Raw genomic sequence first — 25593 nt, 5'->3', positions numbered from 1 at the left:
CTGCAGAAGACATGCTCCTCTTTCTCTAAGACCTAGGCTAGGACCTTTGCAGCTGAATGGAGCAGTGTAATTATTTCTGATCACTGTGTTCTGAGAAGAAACGTGAGTCACCTCCGAGGAGAGGCTCTGCAAAGTTTCCTTTCCCTTTTGCCATGGTGACTACCGGTGTTCGAGAGGGTAACTGCTGTCAGCCAGGGTCCCTGAGTAACTAAAAGGAGCCGCCACCCTTCAAACATGCTGTAAGGATATAGACTGAGCAAGAAATAAACCTGTGGTTTAAGCACTGAAATTTGGGGGTGGGGTGTTTATTACTGCAGCTTGATAGAGTCTCTTCTGACTGATACAAATGTCATCTTGCCAATGATAGAAAATATAAAACAAATGAGTTATGCAGAGACAAGTTGCATCTGCTTCTCAGATCTCTAAATAAAGATCCCAGCTAGCAATGATGGACAATTTTGGCAAAGATAAGCCCAGGAACAAGCCTGGATCTCTGATGCGTGCTCCAGTCTTCTTTTCTTCCCTTCGTTTTGTGGCCCAAAGATATGCCTGAATACAGGGGTCAGGCACAAATAACGCCCCGTCTTTTAATTACAAAACATAAGCATGTCATTCTGTAACATAACAATATGACACTGAAGCACACCATATATCTTAAGTGAAATTTTCAAATTAAAACAATAAATTATTACACCCATATTATTGCCCTACCAACCACACTCAAACAGGCGTTACTTCTGCCAGACCCTGTATATGTGGACCTGAGAGTCCCTACACTTGCACATGTAATGAATAATTTTGATGCAGAGTAAGCTTTATGAATTGGAATGTTGTACTGGGATGGGCTGAAAGATTATTATGAACAAGTAGATAGACAACATTGGTAAAAGTATAGTAATCACAAAAAAGAACACAGAAGTAGACACAAAAGAAAGAGGACCTGTTCTGGAGCAGCTACAGCTAATGAAAGTAAGAATGGCTGCGGAGAATGGACACTAGAACAAAAACTCAAGCAAAAGAGTGGGGAACTACATGCAGGAAGAAGAAAGTGTGTGCATACTACCAGAGACTGGGGCCTGGGCAGAGAAATTCTGAGGTTTGAATCCATGGGTAAACGTCATTTTGGGTCAGGGATTGAAAAGGCAACACGAGAGTTCACTCCACTTGAAGTTGAGGGGTGAACCTGGGACTAGAACCCTATGCAGGAGGGTTCCCCAAGGGAACAGAGGCGAATGAGTTCTGGCCAGGCCCAGGGGAGGTGCTATTATGTGGATTAGGGCTAGGATGGGAAGCCAACCCTGGAAAATATTAAGAATTCCAGGCTTTTAAAGAGTCTTATTACTTACACTTCCTTAGCTTCATGTAAGTACAGAGATTCTGGGTCAGTATCAGTGAGGCCCCTTCACACACCTCAGTCAGGCTATTTTTGCAGTATTCGCAGCTGCCTGTTGGGGAAACAAGGAGGATGTCCTGAGGTGTTGCAACAACTTCCTGGCTGCTCTTTCTGATGGCCACCTAGTCCTCGCCCCACCACGGGTCCCACTGTTGGTCCTCCACCAGCCACCAGAGAGGCCCACTGGCAGCAAGTCTGGCGGTAGCACTTGCAGATGTAAAACCCTTCCATGGCTCTGCGTTTTTCATAGGATGGTCCAAATTCCTGAGCTTCACATTGGAATGCCTCGCTTTCCCATCCCTGCCTGCCTCTCCTGCCCCACTGTTGCCCACTCTCTCCCCTTTAGCCATACCGAATCTGTGTGCAGATTTGGGGTAGGCCATATTTTCATAAGCCTCCAGTACTTTCCACTGCCTTCTCTCCAACCCTCAGTGCCCCAGCAACCCTCAAACTCATCTTTTCAGATTTAGTTCAATGATTACCTTCCCTAGCAAGCCATCCCTGAACCCCTGACACTAGTCACATGCCTGTGCTATGCTTTCCCACACACGAGGCCTACTTCCCCACTACCCCACTACCCCACTGAAAGGTTTACTTGACTGTGTCCCCACTAGACTGTTCCCTGAAGGACCAGACAAAACTTACTCGCTGTGGTATCCTCTGCACCAGGCACAGTGCCTGGCTCAGAGCACATGTTCAACACTGAAGAGTAAATGTGGTAAATGAGGAAATACCCTGGTTCCAAGGGTTCACTGTCTGGGGAACTTGCTCACCCTGCCCCTACTGGACTTCTTTCTGTATTTGATGGGGACAGAAAGTCTGCCATTCCTGGGGTGTTTGTAGTCTGTTTGGTGTTTGCCCAGGCTTTTTAGGCCCAGGCCCTTTCTGGTCGAGCTGCTCAGCAGAGTGGCCTGTCTTCTGCTTCCAAGGCCTATGCTACTGTGTTCCTGGGGCTCACGACAGCTCTGAACTATAGGGCTGGGGTTAAGGGCTTCAGCTCCAGAGCCACACTTGGGACCCCAGCTTTATCACCATATCAGTTTCCTATTGTTGCTGTAACAAATTATTGCAAATGTAGTGGCTTAAAGCAACACAAATGATTATCCAGCAGTTTTGGAGGTAAGAAATCCAAAACGGGCCCCATGGGGCTAACACCACGGTGTTATCAGGGCTGTGTTCTTTCTGGAGGCTCTAGGGAAGAATTTTTGTTTCCCTTTTCTAGCTTCTAGAGGCTGCCAGCATTTCTTGGCTCATGCGCCTCTTCCATATTCAAAGCCAGCAGTGGCCATTGAAGTCTTGCTCACACTGCATCACTCTGACTCTCTGACTCTCCTGCCTCCTCCTTTCATCTTTGAGGACCTGTGATTACATTGCACCCATCGGCTAATCCAGGAGAGTCTCCCCAAACTCAAAGTCAGATGATTAATAAGCTTAATTTCATCTGCAACCTTAATTCCCTTTTGCCATGTAATGTATGCACATTCACAGGTTCTGGGGATTAGGATGTAGGCATCTTTGGAGAGAGGTATTATATTATCTACCATAGCCCCTTACTAGCTGTGTGACCCTAGGCAAGTTATTCTTTTTCTCTAGCCTCAGTTTACTTTCCTAAGAAGCCAGGAAGGTGATAATAACAGCACCTACTCCTGAGGATTATTGAATGAATGAAAAGAAATTATGATAATGAATGGAAAGCTTAGCACAATACCTGCACAGTGTAAGGGACCAATAAATATCATCATCGTGTATCATCATCATCATCGTCATTTATAGAGAGAAGCAGGAAAGGGGTTATACACATTCAATCTTCCACCCTTCCTTGCATGCAGTAGAATCACCATCATCATAGAGGCCTCCTGCCTTTCCCCATCCCTCCTTTGCTCCGCCTCTTTTCAGGACACTGACAGGAAAAAGCCCAGAAAACACACTAGACAGATAAGAGACCACGGTCCTCCAAGTTGAGTCCTTTGACCTTCTGGTATTTGAACTCTCTAAGCCCACCACTGGGCACTCATGTCTTAGAAAGAGGCTTGCGAGGTAGCTCTAACCCAAACCTGCTTCTCAGAGTCTCCAGTGCCTGGAGGAGCCCTGGGAGCCCCTAGGCTGTGGCAAGGACAAATCTCTCCAGGTCCTAGGGGGTGAGTCATACGCCTGTGTGTGCCCATGTGCGTGAATCCTTCTCAGAAAGTGCACTGGTGTGATTTTCCTTCTCAGCGAATTCCCTGAGCCCCTGCGGCCACTACGTGCTGGACCCAGTGAACACCGCTGGACTTCAAAGAGGGGGCCAGCTGTGCCAGTGCAGAGGCCACAGGTGGGCCTCGAGTCCCTCTTCCTGCTCCATTCAGATCAAAACTCAGGTGAGCACTTTCTTTAAAATTTAAAGGCATTTATTTATATATTTCTCTATTCCCTAAATAATTTTAAGTATTTTAGCATGGTTATTCCACGTTCCTAAGAAAGACCCTTTTATTTGCCCCATTTATTTATGTTTAAGTTACATGTTTTCATTCATTAGACTGGTTCTGCCATATTTATTTGTGGAAAAATAGTGTAGTATGTATAATATACATATATAAAGAGTATCAATCAAAATGCATACATATATAAAGAATGAATATATAAACCATTTTACAAATAAGAGGAACAGAACTCCTTTTCAATAACATATCAGTAGAGAGCTTAGATCTTTGGAAAATAAATAAAATCTACAAATTACATATGTATTTCATAAATATATAGAATAAGTCTACTTAATATTACTAATCAATAAGAATAGGAATCATAGGACAATAGTTAAATGTATATACACACACACACACAAAACATACATACGTACTTCATCTTCTTTTAGATAACAATTTCCAATCTTCCTTCAACAAATCTATATCAAAGTTTCTGACATACTAAAAGGATAAGGCTTTAGTTTCAGCTTCTTTTATTTTCCCTACTCCAGGTCTTGGTATAATTCTAGTGATCAAAAACTAAAGCCAATGGTTGCAAGAAGGAAAATGACAAACCTCTAGATGTTTTGATTGCTTGCTCATCCACTCCTTAGAAAAATGCCTTAGCAGTCAGATTTGTTGCACTTAGCAACGACACTCTAGTTCTGTTGTTCTAAGATGAGTTTCCTGAGTGTCCAATGGTTCAGTCTTAGGTGAGATATTCTTCTGCTTCCTGAGGAAAAGTCCACTTGAGCCAGAGAATCATTATGAAATTTATTTGAACCTCATGAACTATAGGTGACCCTTGAATAACACAGGTTTGAACTGCACAGATCCACTTATACAAATGTTTTTTTCTGTAAATACCTGTGCTGGTTTTGATCCACATTTGGGAGTACAAGGATGCAAAGGGCCAACAGAATGAATGCATCAATCTATGCCATTTTATATAGGGGATTTGAGAATCTGCAGATTTTGGTATCCTCAGGGGTCCTGAACCAATCACATGTGGGTACTGAGGGACAACTTCAGTTTTGGGGGAGTCAAATATTATATGTAGATTTTCCATTGTGCGGGGGTCAACATCCCTAATGCCCACATTGTTCAAGGGTCAACTGTATTTTTTTCCTAACATTCTCCAAAGTTTTCCCTAGGTTTTAGATTTATGATATGAGGCAGCTCTGGCTTGCAACAAACAGAACTGTAATGTGACAAGGGTGGCTATTCTCACTGCTATTGTCTTAGAGGGACTGCCTTTTTTTTTTTGTCTCTGCAACAGAATCGCAGCGGTGGCTGAGTTAGAAGGAAATCAGGTAAGCAAACTCAGGCACAGGCTCCCCTCTGGCACAAGATAACAACGGTATTCTATTAGTCCAGTGTGAACTACCAACATTTCAAGCTGCATGACATTCCGGAGGCCAGAAATCTACTGGAGCAGCAACGGCCAAGAGGATTTCTTCACTCAGGAGTTCTGAACAATGATTTGTTTCCTTTCATTCCATCAAAACCACAGGGTGGTTAGGCTTTGAAATGAAACTGCCTGGATTCAAATCCTGCCCCCACGCTTAGAAGATAATGTGACATTCAACAAGTTATTTGACCTCTCTGGGCCCATTTCCCTTGCTGTGAGATAAGGATAATAATACCCTATATAGGATTATTGTGAGGATTAAATTAATGCCTGCCAAGTGTTTAGAAAAATGCCATTTAGTAAATACTCAGTAAATGTTCGTTACTCTCAGTACCTTATTCTCTTCTGTAAATGAGGAATACTAATACCTCTTTTATATGCCTTACAGGTTATTTTAAAGGTTAAATTAGAAAAATTATATAAAACACTTTGAGAAGGCTAACATGGTACCCTAAAGTAAACCATTCAGTGATTGTATGACAGCCTGGAATCGGCTTGATAATTTCAACCATCCCTAGAGGAAGGCTTCTGAGATGCTGGACCTGCTGAAAGCTAGAAATAACACAGTAGAAGCAATCTCGGCATAAAAGCAAAGGAACAAAAAATGGAGAGAAAAGAACATGTCTGGTGTGCCTAGTATCTGTTAAAAGCTTGATATGCATGTCATGTAATTCTCATCAACACTTATGAGGTAGGTATTTTGTCAACAACAAAACTCACAATCAAGTTGCTCAAAGTCACAAAATTACAAAGAGCAGAACCAAAGTCCAAACCCAGATCTGTCCAAAGCCAAATTACATCATACGTCCTCCCATGCAACTGTAACACAAGCACCACCCCACCCCTTCAGAAAAATAAAGTCATTCACTGTGTTAGTGTGACCTAAACAACAGAGGTGGCCAGTAGAACAAGAGCAATCAAGGAAAGGTTACCCTCCGACCAGGAGAGCCCTTTGCTGGTGGGGAAGCTCACTGAACGAGGCCCATCACACAGCAGCCAGACACGGCAGCCATCCCGAGTTAGCTCTACCACAGTCGGCCGCATCTGCAGAGATGGCCAAATGAGAAGATAATGGTGTCAGAATGAATAAATACGTGTTGCATGAACGAATAAATGAATTAAGGAAAAGTATAGCAGGCCCCTAATTCTTAAGGATATTTTAAGTCCTTCACAAACACCCAAATTCCAGAACAGTCTCTGTAACCTCACCCAGCTTTGCACTGCCTGCTCCCAGAATCCCAGCTGCTGAGACACTTCCTTGTAGCAGTGACCTGCAAACTCTCAGGTCACTCCTCATTCCCTGAAGAGTTTTACTCCCGGCTCACTGTCAGACCTCTCACCATTACTCCTGCCCACACGCTTGATGCCCATAACCTCACAGATGATCCTCCAGCACTTGGGCCTCTGTCTTCCTTGGCCCCCTCCTCCATGCTGTCTCAGATACTTGCTTCCGTGGTCAGACCCTAGCTCCTGTCATTACCAATGTGCAAAGCCTCCATGGTCCCAATTTCAAGCAATCCACTCTCTGACCACCATTTGGTTTTTGTTTTTGGTAACAGCTTTATTGAGATGTAATTTGCGTACCATAACATTCATCATTTTAAAGTATATAATTCAATGGTTGTAGTGTATTCACAGAGTTGTACAACCATTACCATAACTAACATTAAAGTATTTTAATCGCCTCTCCCCCCCAAACCATGCATACCAGCCTTCCCCACCCTTCCCAATCCTCCCACTGCTCCCAGTCCTAGACAACTGGCAATCTACTTTCTGTCTCTCTGGATTGGTCTGTTCTTCATACTTCAGAGTGTATAATACATGGCCTTTTGTGATTGATTTCTTTCACTTATCATAATGTTTTTAAGGTTCATCTAAATTGTAGCATGTATCAAAACTCCCCTTTTATTGCCAAGTGATATTCTATTGTGTAGATATATTTCATTTATCCATTCATCAGTTGATGGACATTTTGGTTGTTTCCATTTTTTTGGTATTATAAATAATGCTGCAATAAACATTTGTGTATAATTTTTAAGTGATGTATGCTTTCATTTCTCATGGTTCCATACCTAGGAGTGGAATTGCTGGGTCATATGTTTAACATTTTGAGACATTCCCAGTCTATTTTCCATAGTCACTGCATCATTATAACTTTATCATCTGTGAATAAAGGTTCCAATTTCTCAACATCCTCAACACTTGTTACTATCTGACTCTTATGATAGTCATTCTGGTGGGATGAAGTGATATCTCATTGTGGTTTTGATTTGCATTTCCTCCTCCTCTCGTTTCAATCTATTTGTTCTAATACTTGGATTCCAATAATCTGAGTATTTGACCCCATAAAGATCTACCAGTCATTGGTCCTCTAGCTCTTTCACTGCTTCTCACCCATTTCACTTGCACACATCCTTCCTTACCCATCTCAGTGTCCATGGACTATCATTATACTCAGTTATTTGCATAATCCCCAAGTTCTTTTGCTTTTTTCTCTCTTTCTCATACTCAGTTGGCAAAACCACAGTCTTGGTTCAACTAAGCTCTCCACCTCCTCCACACCGATGAAAGTGGCTTATCTCAGTTTAAATCCATGACCTTCAACTTCAAATCAGACCTTGATGCTACCTGGTGATTGCAAATTCACTCACTTGGCAACCCAAAATCCATTCATTCTTGTATTTCTCTGATCAATTTCATAGCTTTGTCACTCTCTCAAGGCCTTCAACCCTTCATCACCATTCTCACACTGACTCTGCTTCCTATTTTCAGCAAGAAAACAGATATAATCAAAAGACAACACCTCAAAACTAATACCACCAGGTGGACCTCTATAGCTACATATACTTTACCATCTTTTCTGTTACTAGGGATGAATCAACTATAGGGATGGTGCACAAGATGGTCCTATTTGTGCACAAGATCCCATCCTCCATCACCTACTCAAATCTACTATCCCAGCAATTGTCTCCTCTCAGGCATTATTACATTTTCCAATTCCATTGGATTATTCTTATCACTAAAAAAAATCCCATTATTTCTCCCATCTTAAAAAAATACTTCCAATCCTACATATTCACCTAGCTGTATCCCCTTTTCTCTCTATAGCTTGTATTCCATCTGAACTCCAGGCTCATATATTCAATTGCTTGCTGTTGAATGTTTATCTGGCATCTCAAACTTTACAAGACTAAAATTAAATTCCTGGTGTTCTACTGAACCTCCTCTTTTATGGCAAATAAAATCACTCCAATTTCTCAGACCAAAAACTTTAAAGAAGTCTCTCTCACATCACACATTGAATCCATCAGCAAAGCCTAAATTGCTTTCTTCGAAATATGTTCACGATCTGACTACTTCTCACCACTGACACTGCTACTGACCAGCTCTGACCTGCCACCATCTCCTGCCTGGGTTTCCTAGTGGGATCCTAACTGGTGTTCCCACTTCTGCCCATGTGCTCCTTGTGCTCACTCCACATCCCCACTCCATAATGTATTCCTTTCCTTCTTTCTTTTTATTTTTTCCAGTTTTACTGAGATATTGACATGTAACTTATGTCAGTTTAAGGTGCACAACATGATGATTTAATACATATCCCGTAATATATTTCAGTACAGCAGCCTTTTAAAACTAAAACTAAGTCAAACACATCACTCCTCAGTGTAAGACCATCAAATGGCTTCCCAACCCACTTAGAGTGAAAGCTCAAGTCCTCTTAATGGCCTTCAAGGCCCTACACAATCACGCAATGTCCCCTCTGTATCTCCTTGACCTTTTCTTCTGTCAGTCTCCCTTGGGTTTGTTTACTCTGCGTTAGACACCCTAGCTTCCCTGAGACTCCCTGTACTGTCCAAGTACACATCTACTGTGTGATCTGTACACCTGATGGGGTTTTTTGTTTGGAACACCTCTGCCCAGGTGACCACAGGGCCCACTCCCTCTCCTCCTGCAGGTCTCCTGCGTTTATTCATACATTTAGCAAAAGCTGTTTCAAATTAAAAAAATTGCTGGAGCAGGATTGGAAGGAAGTTGGAATAAAAGAGAAAAGAAAAAGAATATTTGAACTCTGAAGTTCTCCTAAGGCCAAGGTCTAATTGCTTCATTATCTGGTATAACCTGTGGGATGAGGAGGGTTACACATCCATTTCACAGATGAGATTACCCAGGCATGGAGGGATTAAGTCCTAATCTCTAATAAATCTCTAGTAAATAGTGGAGCTCTGTATCCAATCAAAGGTCTAACTCAAAAACCTATCCTTGGCCCACAGCATCACTGATTTCCAGCTTCCAATACACTTGAGAGCAGGCTGGGAATGGATGCCTATTACAAAGTTCAAATATTTACAGAAGTAAAGAAATCGATTCAGTTTACTTTTATAAGTTCCTCACCTTGACTCTACCCTAAATGAAACTTCTGTGTGCTCAACCGAGGGTTAATGAGATTCCAGAGATTCCTGGCAATCTTTCAACTAGTCATCTGGGATCATTTTTGCCTGATAAAAATTCCATCAGGTTGCCCACTGCACACAGATGCTTGTCAGCAAATTCACTCCTTCCAGTTGCTGCTAAGGAGACATAAACAGAAGGTCCTGCCAGTGAAGGAAATGGAAGGAAAGCAATTTGTTAATGGCTTTACTCAACAGTGCCATTTCCCAAAATTCCACGCTGGGTGGCCCAAATATTTAGAAACCCATGCTCCATAGACCTCCTTTTAAGATGGGTTGTAACCCTGGGCCTTGAGCAGATGCCTGAAAAACCTCATGGTGTCTGGCTCCCCGCTTTTGTGCTGTTGAAACCCACCCCTACATCCATTATCTTTCAATTATCGGCTCGGCATTTCTTCCCCTGCTCTGGTTTATTCTTTCCCCCTGACCTCTGACTTATGTATTTGCTTTTCCCTGTCTGGAATCCTTGCCCAGCCTAAGTTCAATCAGTCAAAACCTCTGTGCTGTAAGGAGGGAGATGAATGTGGGGAGAAGCGATAACCAAGTGACTCACATGGAATTGTTTGCAGCCTGCCTCCTGGCCAGCCTCTCCCCACTTATTTTATGCTGATGGGTTATTCATTAAATGAGAAGCTGGTTTCTATTGAAGGCTGGCTTTCTATAAATATTAAATCAGCTCAATAAAATATCTAGTTTAAAATGGCTTACCAAATCTGGTTTCTACTTCCTACAGTTGAAGTTTGGAAATGAAATGGTGGTCAGGGTATTATAATGCAGTGCTTTAAGTCCTATTAGTTGCCATCAGTATAACGATAACTTCCTGTTGGGAATCTTTCTCAGGTGCTAAGTAGTCCAAAGTTAATCAATTTAATCAGAATAACCACCCTGAGACATCAATTAGTATTAGACATATTTTACAAAAGAGTCATGTGAGGAAATGTGCCCCTAAGTCCAATATAAAATACAGGGGAAGAATTGGGGATTCCCAAATCCAGAGATGCCCAAGTCCCTTAGATAAAATGGCAGGGCACAATGCACACCGTCAGCCCTCCACATCTGCGGACTCTGAACCATGAAATGAAAATAGCACTGAAAAATTAGACCAAAGGGGAGAGGGGAGGGAATTTCAGGGGTGAAGGGGAAGGGTTTACAGAAACAAGTATAAAGGACACATGGACAAAAACTAAGGGTAGGGGTGGAAATGGGAGGAAGGTGAAGGGGGGAGGTGGGCTGGGACAGGAGTAAAAGACAGAAAACTGTACTTGAACAGCAATTAAAATAAAATATAGAAAAATAAAGTGTAAAAAAGAATTAGAAGGCACTGTTTCAGAATAATTTAATGTAACCCAGCACCATCTGGGAAGGCAAGTATAATCCTTGGCAGTTCTTCTTTTTTTCCATCTGAGGCTACTGAGAAATTGGGTAGGAGGATGTTCCTCCGAGGACCAGCTAGTCAGTATCCAGCTCCCACGGGTGACCATCCTTGTCTGTAGGAGGCACATGCAGAAGGTGAGAAGAAGGGTTTTTCATCTGAGTGTCACTTGTTACTCCATCCTCTCTGCTCAACGTTCTGTTTGTTTGAAGTTTGCAGGAGTGTGAGAGTTAAAGATCTCAAGTCTCTGTCCTCTACCTGAAGACAAAATCTTTCTCTGAGTTTTTCTTATCCAAGAAGTTTTTTTGATCTTGTGGTGATCGCCCCCTCACTCAGAATGTTAGATTCAATGTCTACTGAGAAAAGAGAAAAGGCAACTAAATATACTAAAGATAACAGAGCCACACATAAGCTTTAATCCTAAGGAAACCCCACCCATTTCGGTGGCATTTACTCTCAGTTAAGCATCCATGGAACCAGGACCTGGGAAGATGAGGAATCAAGCTGTGGCTGTGAGCTGGTCATCACAGCAGCTCATCTAAGTCTTGTTCTAGGAGAACCTCAACTTCGTAGGTGCCTCTTCATGAAGGAGCCTCCCCACAGAAAAAGGAAAGGGACATCAAGTCACAATACCACACACTAAACGTATTCCGCCAGACTTCACCCCATGTTCATCTAACACTTTGCTAATCCATGCCTTATATAAATAGCCCGCCACTGACACAGCAGAAACAGTTGTCATTTGCTCCTAAATGCTTTCCCATTTGTCTGAGAAGCAATGGCTTTTTCAGATCAGACACCCTTTTTAGTGTTAAAAATGAGAATCTCAGAAGAAAAACAGTGAATATCAGATTTCCGAATATCACAGTTCACCTCAAGAGAAGTGGACCAGGAGCCCCAGCAAAGGAGATATTGTGCCAGATGTGATTCCTGGAACAAAATCAATAAGGAACAAAGCTTGAGCATACCATACTACTCAATTTGTGAGAAAGTTCTACTGTATTGCTAAAGCTAAGGAAAATATATCCAATCACATGACTGTAGCTGATGTCCAGGCCTAGAGCAAAACTACTAGGTTGTAGGTGTTATGCCATAACAAAGAGATTCAAAAGAATGAAAATTATGTGAAGCTTACCCATCCCCTTCGAATTAAACAGAGAAATGGTTTAAACAAAAGCCTTTGCTGGCCTGGAAGAAAAGCAAAAGAGAGCAAGAGAGAGTAAGTCTTTGATCAGGGTGGCTAATGGAAAGTCCACACCCTGGGGGCGGAGGAGATTGGATCCTTCAGAAAAGCTTGAGAGCCTTGGGGCAGGAGATTGTGTCTCCACCCGGCTCAAGATCCTACAAGGAGATATTCTCACAGAGAGGCCTAAACCAATGGGAGGAGCAATGGCCACAGGGCAGGTCAAGCTGGAGAGACCACCTGAGATGGACCCACGCCTCCACCTCGGTGTCCTGTGGCACCAGAGCGTCACAGAAAAGCTGAGACCAGGCAAGGGTTTGACTGTGAGACCGCCCCAGGCTGGTAACGCCCTGCCCTGAAGGTGTGGGAACCTGGAAGACAAAGGACAGGGCCAGCCCATGAACATAAGCAGTGGATGGCAGTGAGGACAGATGCCCAAAGCTGAAGCCAGCTCAGGAGAAGCCTCCTCACAAGGAGGAGCTCACAGTTGCCCACTCCTTCAATGTCAAGATTGTACATAAGAATACTAAAACTGAGGTCATCCTTAGGGAGATGGTTCAAAAAAAAGTTAGGATGGGGGAGTGGGAGAAGGAGAAAAATATTAAATGGGCTAAGAATTTACTCCAGAAGGACTGGGTTCCCGAGCCCAGAGTCACATCCTGACACAGCTCTCATCCTGGGGTGCTCGAGTCTTCAGAGAGAATCTGCTGGCCTTGATTCCCCTGTGGGGGTATTCAGTGCCCCCAGCAGTGCCCAACCAGAAACGTGCCCTTGCTGGCTTCCAGATGGACAGGGCTGGCAGGTATCCTTCCTCATACCCACCAGCCAGGTGTACAGGCCCTGTCCTCTGTGCCTCTAGGGCTAAACAGAGTTGTGGGGAAGGAAAAGCTCTCAAGGCTGACTGTCCTGGTGAAGACCAAAGTCTTTAGCAGAAGAGCTGAGAAGATTAAGAGTGTGTAGAGAGGCTTGGGGGTTATGTCCTGGTGGCTTGAAGTCACACGGAAGAAGGTGTATTGAATAATAACAAGTGATTTTCAAAAAAAAAAAAAAAAAAGACTGGGTTTTAAACCAGAAGTAATTAAATTTATCTCAAATTTAGAAGATTGTGTTTTCTATGATCAAGCAGAAATGGGGGATGGAGAAATGGGGGATGGGGGTGGGTCATGAGTTAATTTAATTCGATTATAGAGAAATCAAATTACATCTCAGCTGACCCGACATTTACAATAGTAAAAAATTACTCCCTCAACACATTTTAGTGTAAATTCACTGTTTTATTTCAATTTTATCTCAAATTTCTGAATGAGAGGCTTAAAGCCCTCTTAAGGTTTTAATCCTCAGTGCAGGAGCCTGAAGGAACCTGTTATGCAGCAGCGGGCACTGTGGTCCATGCCCCAGTCCCCCCCCACCCTCCCTTCACTGTGCACACGGTGGCTACATCTCCAGGGTGAGCCCACCTCGGCTGTGGCAGGGGTTGGTCCAGGAAAGTCAGGCCTTAGCCAGCCCAGCACGTGGCATGTCCCAGACCAGAGGGGCTGGTCATGGGCGATCCAGCCAGCACAGGCCTCCTCTCTCTGGAGATGAAACAGGGAGCCAGCCTTAGTGTGAAATTGATACCATAGAAAGTAAAGACATCTGGCCAGTTAATAAATCCAGTGGACACAGAAACCACCACTCCTGAACTTCCCAGTGATGAGTTCATCTGTCTCTTTTGTTGTTTAACCCACTTTGAGTTGGGCTTCGTGTTACATGCAACCAAAACACCCTGAAATGTTGCAGTTGGAGAAGGGGACGTTCCCAGCTCCTAAATCTTACTGTAGAAGTAAGGTAGGGCCTCACAGTGGTTACCTTATACTTGAGTACCCTTTTTCTAGAAGAGTATTCAAAGAAATACAAACATATTCTATGAAGTAAAAAACTCTGAGTATTCTTATTTCCCAGATTTCATATTTATCTTCCCTCCTACCCGTGATGTCATTCTTCTGGTGACTTTTGCACAATGGATCTACCTTTCTTTTCCTTCCCTCCCTCTGTTCCTGTTTTTTTCTTCTCTAAAGAGAGGAGAGGACAAGGAGGAGGAGAAGGAGAAAGAGAGAGAAGGCAGGCAGGCATCGGCCATGGCTCCTGCCTCTGATCAGATGGATGGAACATTCCTTATTAGCTCTTATATAAAACTAAGAATGTGTGCTCCCGTTGTTCAGAGATATTGGGTGACTCCACGGGACAATCCATTCCACAAATTCCACCCACGGCTCATGACCAGGTGATGCAAGCAGCGGAACACAATGCATATCGATTGTTTGATCTGTCACGGATATCAAGGCTGGCGGCTACAGGATTATTACATTTCACTCACCCAGCTTCTCTCTCACATACCACTCCTGGGCTCTTACAGTAGGCTCCCTCCCAGGTTAGAGTTCAGAACCAGCCATTGGAGAGGACAATTATCAAAGTACAAACATTGACTTTACAAGTGGCATTTAAAAATAACCTGCCACAGACCTCAAGTGAGTCAGGGCAGGCCATTGTCCAGCGTGGTGTAAAGTGTACCCAAGACTTCCTCTCGGAGGCCCTCTCTCCCACTCTCTTTTATTTCCTTCCTGTGACTGCAGATTGATGATGTTCAAAGGGGGCCCCTGTCTTTAAGATATCAGATTTTCAAATTCCTGCCCTCTTTGTCCAATTCTCCTTGGTCTCCTTTTTTGGGCCTTTTCCTCTTGCCCTGCTTTTCAGGGTTTCATATCCAGCCTTCTACCTGTAACTACATTCTTCTTCTCTATACACTCTAGCTGGGAAATCTCATTATCCATGATTTCACTCAACACCAACATACGCGAGAGTCACCAGGCCAGGCCTGTTTCCTGGGGGCCAGGTCTGTTTCCTGGGCTTCAGGTCTCCTCACTGAGGCCCGCCACCTGGCCCTTCAAGTTCAGCACTTCCAAACTGAGCACTGCCTGAATCCCCATTCACACCTTCTGTTTGCAGCCCTGCCTTCTATTCCTCCTGTATCCCTGCAGGGAAGACTGAACCAACCGCCCAGGCCCCCAGGTCACCCTCTTCCTCCCTCTCCCACACCCCTCTAACCATTCAGGAGCCATGCCCTTTTGGTGTTAGCCCCTTCACTGCTCTCACACCCTCCCTTCCTCTGATGCCCCATGTTTCCTATCTGGTTTTCCCCGCAGTCTCCCAACTGGTTGTCTCCAGGTTTCTCCACACTCCTGGCCCCCAAACAAAAAGTAGCTCAAGCTATACCTTGCCTAAAGTCCCACCTTGTCTCCTCCTGGTCTTCGTGGTGAAAGCCAGTTCTCTCAATTCCTGATAAAGTGACTGGTGTCCTTATAAGAAGAGGGATATTTGGACAAAGACACAGAGGGAGAAGACTACCATGTGAATACAGATGGCAAAGATGGAATGAGGTAGCTACAAACTAAAGCCAAGGATTGCTGGCAACCACCTGAAGCTGGAAGAGGCAAGGGAGGATTTTTCCCTACAGACTTCAGAGGGCACGTGGCCCTGCCACCCCCCAGATTTCACACTTTTGCCTCCAAACCGATGAGAAAATAAATTTTTGTTGTTTTAAGCCAACCAGTTTGTGGTAATTTGCTACAGCGGCCCTAGGAAACTAATAAAATAATCATTAAAAATATATATACACATACATACACAGTATAGCTATTAAGATATTTATTAATATAGAATATAAAATCAACTTAATATAAAATACATTAATATACCTACTAGTATAGATACAAAAATTTTTACTGAACCATTGATTGTTCATTGAATTAATAAGCAATTATGAAGTATAGTGGTCTACATTGAAACTAATAAATCTGAGAATTGGGCAACATGTGCAACTTCTTATTAGCCATGGACATCACTGGGCACATCGGCTGTGCCATCCCCACTTCTACGTGCCACCGTGCTGCACGAACGTGTGAAATCCATTGTGCAAACAGAGTGCTGCTGGCTTACACAGAGTTCCACTGAAAGCTTAGAAGCTTTGGAACATAGCTATTAGGATGGCTGTATGAAACACTCAAAAGTAAAGCAAATTATGTCTTACTGACATGAATGGCACTATTTTCTTCCAAGATGCTGAATTTAGGTCCCAGCAAGTTAGATAATTTTTTAGAATTAGCTAATATGTTTGTAATAGCATCAGTATAGAATATGACTTCTGAAAGTTATCCATTTACCTATCTTTTAACACACACAGCCTTCACATAGCTTAAAACCCCAGGGCTTATTGCCTGTAAATCAGTTTCTGTTCACCATATTTAATCATCATCAGTCAGCATATTTACAAAGATACTCAACTTAATCAAATCCTTAAAGGAAACATTAGAGATCAGATCATAAATTATATAAAAAAATAAAAGATTTTTGTTATAGAATCAATTACTAATGAAGCTATATGACTTAGCCAGCTCTCCAAAGTGTTAACAGAAACTACCAAAAGCTGCCTGAGATGCAAAGATAGAAATAATGGCCCTGATCGCTATATCAGAAGTTGTTGATTGTCACACACACACAGAGAATTCTCTTCTGTGATATGTGGTCCCTAGTTTTAGCTGCCCAAACACTGGGACAAAGCTGTGGTGATTTTTTAATTGGGCTGGTCTGAGTGAGCATCACACACTGAGTGAGGCACAGGCAGGAGGACACCGGGAAAGAAAGGTGCTGAGCTCCCCTGGCTTCAGCGTTTATGAGGCACGGCATGCAGCTAATGGGAACTGGGGTGGCGGTGACAGGGATTTACTGAGTAGAAAATGCAGTGCAGAGACAGCACCTGTAGCACTGTACCCATTTCGGGATGCCTTTCTAACAGAGATGGCAACAACCTGGATCTCATCAGAGGAATGTCACCTGGGAATGGTGTTAAGAGGGAAGTCTTAGGAGCCAAACCACCTACATTCAAAGTTAGGCTCCGTTACATACTAGCTGTACAACTTTTGGCACATTATTTAATCTGTCTGTGCCTTAGTTTCCTCATCTATAACATGGGGTTATTATGAGATTTATATGAATTAATATATATATACATATATATTGCTTAAAACCACATACTATTTAACCAATAAATGATAGTTATTCTTCCTGTGTCATCGCCACCATCATTATCAGGATCAACAGGTGAAAATAAAGCAGGGGAAGGGAAGAAAAAGACTTGTAGGGACATATGTGGTCTCTTCAAAGGCTTGAAATGCTGCCCAGAGGAAGAGAGATTAGATGATTTCCTTGTAACCCTGGGACCACATGGGTATCAAAGGGTATAAATTACAGGAATTCAGAATGGGGCTCACTAGATAGGGCCCATTGTTTTACTGATCAGAGTTGTATGAAGATCAAAGGCTGACTCTAAATAAGAGGTGCCCGAGGTTTCTTGGGTACCCAAGCACATCCTGCACCATCCTTTGGGATTCAAGAATTAGATGAAGACTGAATTAAATAATCCAAAACAGCCCAGACTTGCAGTCTATAATCAATTACACCGACGAAAGCATGAAGCAGAATTTGAAAGAATGATTGAAATGTAAGAAGCTCTACACAAATAAAAACTCCTTTGTTACAACACTGTCACACCTCACACCTCCCAACTCGGCTCATCTGCCACCCATTCCTACCTGCTACCCGCAGACACAGGAAAGAGGTGGAGGAAAGAGATGACATTTGAATAATATACTTAGACGCACATACAAGAGCATAAGAAGCACCTTATCTCAGGAGTTGAATGTTGAAAATCAGTCAGTTTATATGGTAAAAATCACATCAGGTCCAAAACTGCCCTGAGGAATCCGGGAAGGCGCCAACTGGGCCATCGTCTCTTTGTCAGCCCAGCCCGGTCAGTCTCCCTCCAGCGCTGGAATGAATTTCTGCTTTTTCTGGTCCAGCGCTAAATAAAGGAATTGGCTTCAATTTTGATGACAAGTTCTATGAAAAATACATATATTTAAATAGCACAGTCAGTCACAGGAAGTGATATCTGTGCTGTGGGGGGAGGAGACCAAATGGGACCAATGAGATTGATGCCACCCACTTATTCTCACTTTGGGACCTATACTCAGTGGGTGAAACATCAAGCTGAATACATTGCACCATTTAAATAGTTTTTTTCCCATTTTGTCTATTTTATTTTTTTTCTCTTTATGCAAGTGCACAAAGTTGAAATCACTGATGTTGGTTGCACTCCACTGAACACTTAGGAGTGAACCAGGCCTTCTGGGTCAGCAGTCACTCCCTGTTCACTCACAGTTTCTATTCCTAACTCCCTGTCCCCTTGAGGTACACTGGACTGCTTATCTAAAACCTTCCTTTCTTCTGGGAATAGCACCCCTTCTTTGGGGGAACTGCCCCTTTCCCGATGCAGTCAGTGATTCTAGGGCGTCACCAACCATCGTGCCTCACTGGCTACATGGGTGGGCATGCGACCTAAGTAGAGCCAATCAGAAGCCTCCCCTGGGATTTCTGCACTTGCAACCAGAGAGTAGCCCTCAGCCTGTGGGTTGAAGGAAGACAACAATAGAGAAAAGCAGGGTTGAGAGCTTGCTCGTCCCAGTTCTAATAATCTCTAGGGCCCAGCATGCCCCAGCCTTTCCTGTGGTGATTCAATAAATATCTTCTTTTTGCTTAATTGGGGTTTTGTCCTTTCAAATGAAAGGTATTTTAACACAACCCTCAAGAGTTTGATTCTCTGACCTATACCAATCTCCATATTCTCTAGGCAAATGAAAGCATACACACAAATAGGCTTGGATGCCTGGCCCCACACTGTAACAGCACAAAACTAGAAATATATTCATTTTCAGGCAGGGTCCATAGAGCCCTACCACCTATGAAGATTAAATCCTCTCAAATCAGATTATGTAACAAGAAAGAGAGAGAGAGAGAGAGAGAGAGAGAGGGAGAGAGAGAGAGAGAGGGAGAGAGAGAACAAGAAAGGAAAAAAGGAAGAGAGGGAAGAAGGGAGGGAGAGAGAAGGAAAAATAAAACCCTGTGTCTTAATGAGAACTCACTCTGCCTTTGTCTCTGCCTTTCAAAGCCCTCAGAAAAGGCTCTCATTTAACCACAACAAACAGTTACCGAGTGCCTGTCATGTGCCAGGTGCTGATGCCTGATGGAGGAGACTGTACAAATGAATGCAGGTAGTCCCTGTCTTGAGGTTTGAGCCTCCCCAAAATACCTCTAATAGGTTCATTGTTTCTTTCTTTTGTTTGATATTTGATATTATTCTTAAGAGTCTAGGTCTTACTCTTCACTAGGAACACACACAACCACACATAATCAAAATGATCATCTTGTAATTTCTGAAAATTATTTGAGTAGACATTTTCTTATAACAAATAAATCATTTGTTTTAAAAGCTGTCCTTTTGGATTTAAAAAAAAATTAACTGAATTAAGGAAATTTGCCATAAAGAATTTCTAGCACTTTGAAGGAAAAAGTCTTCGAGTCCCACTCCTGCATGAACCGTGTTCTGTTGCGTCCAGTGTCCCAATGAGGCAGCTAGCAGATCATCCCCCCCACACACTTTTCCAGCTGGTGCAGCTGGGAGACCTTGGTTCAGTGGGTAGGCCAAGGTCACATGGTGAGGAGTGCTGGTCCAGGTCCTACTCAGCAGACACCTGTCTTTTCCTCTCTCTGCTAGCATGCATAGGCCCTCGCCGATGTGGGCATTAGCAGAACAGATCCCATCATTTTTAAGAGCTCCCAAGATAACCTCAGTCACTGAATGAAACCTTAATGCCCACCCTCCCCCCAAAAACACTAAGAATTATTTAATAAATCAGAAACTCAACCAAAAGAAATGCTTAAATTTCATTTGTATGGACAAGAATCCTAAATCATATCTCTCTCTACCTAGCACACTGTCTGAAAAAAATGACAAGTTAGCTAGATAGGAATTCTGAGAAGTGACCCAGGCAGAGCTTAGACTAGCAGAGTTGAGAACGGTCCCCAGGCCTGCAGGGTTAGGAATGCTCTGTACTTGGGATGCAGATGTACTGCTGGGGATGGGAGGGAAGGGAGTGGGTCTCTCTGGACATTCTGTCTAATAGTGCAGGTAACTTGCCTACACCCACTCAGTGCCCACTTTGAGTAAACTGGGGTGACTCGTCAGTTCCTGGATAACAAAGGGTGTGGGCCCGGATGGGCAAATACACAGACTCTTTCCCACCAGTGCCCAGAGCAGGCGTTTTCCACTTATCAAAGCTCAGACTCCTTTTATAACAGAGCAGACCAGGCAGTTGTCACGTAGAAGAAACCTGCTACCCTAGGAATGGACCTTTGGGCACTAAGTATCCAATTCCTTTGTAAGATTGGGGGTGAGAAAGTCACCAAGCCTGTTATGTAGCATGAGTGAACCTACTGGAAGTTTTAATGATAATTAAATGAGCAGACATTTCACAGGGTAGAAAAGTATTTCCTCAAGTGATAATATAAAAAAAAAAAGAAGAAGAAGAAAAGCCTCATCACTGAACTCTGGATGTGATGAAAGTTTGGTTGGAAACAAAACTCTGTGTTGGCAAGCTCAGAAGAGGTTCAGAAGCCTCCTGTAAAACTTTTTCACAGATTTCCCTCATGTTCATGGGACTGGGGTGGGACCTGGAGGTGGCAGCTACAAGACACTAAGGAACTCAGGACCAGAAACTTAGAGAACCAGAACTGGAGACCAAACTCACACACTTATTGACTGATTTTCCCCAGGGACTGGCACTAAGAATGTTCACTGGGATTTTGTATTTCTGTGTTGTGCTTCTTATAAAATATCTATTACTGATAGTTTTGGTTTCCTTTTTTTTAAAAAAAATACTTCTTTTTTCCAATATCATGCCCAAATATCATGCTGTTACTGGATAGTGTTGACTGACAGACCATTCAGAGCAGGGTTATGTCCAGCTTCCCAGGTTGGGGCTTAGGTAAGGTAAAGCCTGGTAGCCTTGCTAGGCAATCCTAGTCCTCACACCATAAGTATCTCTGCTTATAGCATCATCTGCTCTCAACACAGTTATCTAATGGGACAAAAACATGGTACGGTTTGGACTTTAGAAATATCACTTTCAAAATGTGAAGGATGAATTTTAGGATGTGAGGGTAAGATTAGAAAGTAGAGGATTTGTTACAAAGCTATTGGAATTGACCAGGCTAGAGATTAAAAGAGACTGAGTGAGAGAAAAGATAAAGAAAAGGAAGTAAATTTGAATAATAGCAGGAGGTAAATGGTCAGCCACAGTGATTGACTGATCCTGGAAGTTGAAAAGGAGGGAAGACTCTGTGGTAACTCCTAAGTCACAGCAGAAGCCACACCCCCTCTAGGTCTATTGCTAGTTTCTTTCATTTCTGCTAACCTCTTTCCCACCCTCTCTCATAGTCTTCCTTTCATTATGAAGTAACATCTCTGATTACTGGAAATGAGTTACATCTAATCGAATTTCATGCCAAGCCCTATGTCAATAAGCTGAGGTTTCTACCCATCTGGTATTTGATAATAAGTCAAGACCAATTCATGTCCAAGGCCTTAAATTTTTTACCTCAGAAAAATTTAACAGTTGGGGGAAATTGATAAGTGTATCCTAGGTCAGAAGAAAGAGCAGATATTGGGCATCTCAATATAACCATAAAAAATAGAATGAAATGTGGCAATGGGGAACCTTTATCCAGACAAATCTCAGCTTGAGTTTGCATCTTTTTCAGATGTCATATCTAATTCTGATCACTGACTGATACTGCAAAGACAAATGTCATATCCTCAGTTCATTAATTTGAATCCTGAGTGAACCTGCCTGGTCTTGACAGGATGCAAGACAGCATCATTATAACTAATGTTTTGAACTCTACATCTGATAGATTGCTTATATACATTTCATTTAGCTCTTTTTCTGGAGTTTTGATCTGTTCTTTCATTTGGTCCATGTTTCTTTGTATCCTCATTTTGGCCGCCTCCCTGTGTTTGTTTCTATGCATTAGGTAGAGCTGCTTTGATTCCACATCTTGGTAGTGAGGCCTATGTGGTAGGCATCCCGTAGGGTCCAGTGGCACAGCCTCCTCTATCACCCAAGCTGGATACTCAAGGTGCACAGTGTGTGTGGGCTAAGAGTACACCCTTCTCTTGTAGCCTTGGTTGTTGCTGGCAGATCAATGGGAGGGATTCACCTTGGCCAGTCAGCTGCAAGGACTGGCTGTGACCACTGACCACCAACCTCCACTGTCTGTGGAAGATCAGCTGTGCAGGGTCAGGGTGATGGTGCTCCAACATGGTCTGTAGCTGTCCACTGGGTGCACTGGCCCTGGGGTTTCTCTGGTGGTGTAGGCCAAGGTGGGCCCCCATCTGTGTTTTGCCCAGGTCACTGTGCCTGAGCTGTAAAGCAATCTGAGATGGCTGCTACTTGTGTTGAGCTTGGAGATTCCCAGGCAAAGCCAGGCTGTGAATCTAATCTGGCTGCTGCTCGGGCTCACTGAAGCCAGGGGTTACTTATTTGAGTTTGATAGTATTTAGTAGCTGAGACGAGCCATTCTTATGGAAAAGCAGCATGGGCAGGCCCCATAAGTTGGGTGAGGACCTCTGGGGATCTCCAAGGCAGGTCAAACAGTGTTAGCCAGGTTGTTGGAGTCTCAGATATGGCACCCACTCATTGGTTCTATGAGGGGAGAGCTTAGCAAAGGGAGAATGGCCTCTTCTCACCTTGATGCCAGATACTTTGGTTTCTCCCTATATACCACTGGTGCCTTTCAAGCTGCTACCCCAGTACTGGAGCTCAGAGAGAGAGAGTCTGAATAGGTAAATCCATATGTGGGTTCTTTAAGAGGAACTGCTTGGGGCTCCGGTAGTTTCTTCCCCTGAATCCATCCTTGCTGGTATTTGCAGCCAGAAGTTGTGGGGCTTATTTTCCTGGCACTGGAATCCTGGTCTAGGGAGCCTTGTGTGGGTCTGGACTCCTCACTCCCGAGATATCCCTCCTGAATTTTTATCCACGTGGGTGTGGGACCAGTCCGTTCAGCATTTGCACCCCCTCTACCAGTTGGATGAATGTGGTTTCTTTAATTCCATAGTTCTTAGACTTCCATTCAGTTTGATTTCAGTGTTCCCGAGTGATGGCTGTTCTATATTCTAGTTTTAATTTTGATGTGGCTGCACAGAGGTGAGCCATGTCTGCCTACACTGCTATCTCGCCCACAAGTCCCCCCGTACTTCACTTTTAATTATAAGTAGGTTACAGTTTAAATGCTTAATATAGTTATAATAAAGTTTCATGCTTCATATTTTATTATAATATAATTCAACACCATAAGTCACCCTTTTTAATTGTATAGTTCAATGGTTTTAATATATTTACGTTGCTATGCAACCATCACCACTGTCTAACTTCAGAACATTTTCATTACCTCAAAAGAGACCCCCATATACATTAGCAGTCATCCCTCCTTCCCTACACCCAACTCCTAGCAACTACTGATCCACAGTACTTTTTACCTCTGTGAATTCGCCTATTCTGGACACTTTATATAAATGGAATCATATAACATGTGACTTTTTGTGTCTGGCTTTTTTCATTTAGAATACTTTTTTTCAAGTTTTCTCTGTGTTGTACCATGTATCATTCCTTTTTATGGCTGAATAATATTCCATTGTATTGATATACCACATGTAGTTTATCCACCACCAGCTAATAGAAATCTGGGTTTGCCTACTTTTTAAATATTATGAATAATGCTATGATTATTCACACAACATTTGTGTGTCTTCATTTCTCTTGGGTATATGTCTCTGAGTAGGATTCCTGGTTGTACCATAACTCCATGTTTTACTTTTTGAGGAACTTCCCAACTGTTTTTCACAGTGAATGCAAGTGTTACTGTGATTCATATTTTTCATTTAAATATTTAACCAATAAATGGCCCTGGCTGGTGTAGCTCAGTGGATTGAGCGAGAGCTGTGAACCAAAGTGTCACAGGTTCGATTCCCAGTCAGGGTACATACCTGGGTTGCAGGCCATGAGCCCCAGCAATCTCACATTGATGTTTCTCTCTCTCTCTCTTTCTCACTCCCTTCCCTCTCTAAAATAAATAAATAAATAAATAAATAAATAAAATCTTTTTAAAAATAAAAATAAATAAATATTTAACCAGTAAATGGCATTTTGAATTTTTTTTAAGTTAACTAAGTTGCTTCTTGCTCCCCATTAACCTGTGGTTGATTTTTTAATGTGGATCATTGATCCTCAATAAACTCAAGGGTTCTACCCCTACCAGGAACTATAGCAGTAGAACATTTAAAATAAGTTAATAAATGACTATAGAGTAGTGTATCTTTAAAAAAAAACATTAGTCTCTGTCAGGTAAGAAAAAGCAAAGTCCCAAGTCCTCCAAATTTCCCCCTTATGCTCAGCATTTTCTTTGTGCCTACCAGGTAAGGACAAAGATTTGCCCTGTGGGTGTTACCTAACAGCAATGAAGTCATTTTCTTTTAAAGGCTTTACATCAGCAATTACCCAGTTCTCCTTTCTCCCCTTAAAGCAACTACCTGTAAGTGTGACTAATGAGATACAGGTATTGCTTTTCTCATAGGCAGCTTGAACAGCTTTTTCTTGTGTTTACCAGGGATTTTCTCTCTTTCAGAGGCTAACACATACATGCAAATGGCTACTAGGGAATCATGAGAAGCCCAACAGTGCAACACTTCTATGGAAGGTCCTCTGAAGTCCAGAGGAGTCCAGGATGAGTCTCTGACACCGAGTCAGCCTGCTTCAGCCCCCCACATGGGAGCTGGGAGCCCAGCATTGGTTAAGGTAAGTCAGCCCAGGCTGGCCTGTGGGGGTGGCACACTGTCAAGCATCCAAGCATTTTATAGGACACGTTCACGCAGATGTGGGCATGCTCAGTGGTTTGGGGTTACTTTTATGAAATTGCTAAGGAAGTCAATTATGATCCAATCCACTTTCTTCCCGAATTTTAGCAAAATATTAACCATTTTCTACCTTAGCACTTCCATAAAGCTCTCCCTAGTTAGTCATAATTCAGGTCTTGATAAGACCCTTATGAAATTTTCTGCTAACTCTCCCTCCCTGGACATGCTTCATCAAGCTGTCAGAGTGATGTGTGATTCCGTGTTCACTGGGACTCCTCCCACCCCCAGCTCCTTAGGACCACGTCAGGTTTGCCATTCCCTCCCCTCCCCCACTCATCTTGGAGGCAGTTTGGGTAGTAGCTTCCAAAATGGCCACCAAATTCACGGGTTAAGCATTTTCACTCTTCGTCCCTCAATCCCCAAGCACCCTCAATCCCCAAGCACCCCAAGCAGAGGGTATGACTTCTAAATCAGGCACAAGAGGGTGGAAAGCAAGGGAAT

At 43.0% G+C, this 25593-nt stretch overlaps 1 protein-coding gene and 1 non-coding gene across 2 annotated transcripts in view; one reads left to right on the top strand and one right to left on the bottom strand.

The window, feature by feature from the left end:
• SHROOM3 (shroom family member 3) overlaps positions 1–25593 on the bottom strand; it is a 278644-nt gene that overhangs the window by 196993 nt on the left and 56058 nt on the right.
• On the top strand, positions 12888–13017 carry LOC114493667. The gene has a single exon (XR_003684279.1). It is a non-coding gene; the product is annotated as a small nucleolar RNA SNORA3/SNORA45 family (small nucleolar RNA).

Source organism: Phyllostomus discolor, chromosome 1 (genome assembly GCF_004126475.2).
Source record: "Phyllostomus discolor isolate MPI-MPIP mPhyDis1 chromosome 1, mPhyDis1.pri.v3, whole genome shotgun sequence".
Lineage (NCBI taxonomy): Eukaryota > Metazoa > Chordata > Mammalia > Chiroptera > Phyllostomidae > Phyllostomus > Phyllostomus discolor.
This window is presented reverse-complemented; position numbering and strand designations above follow the sequence as displayed.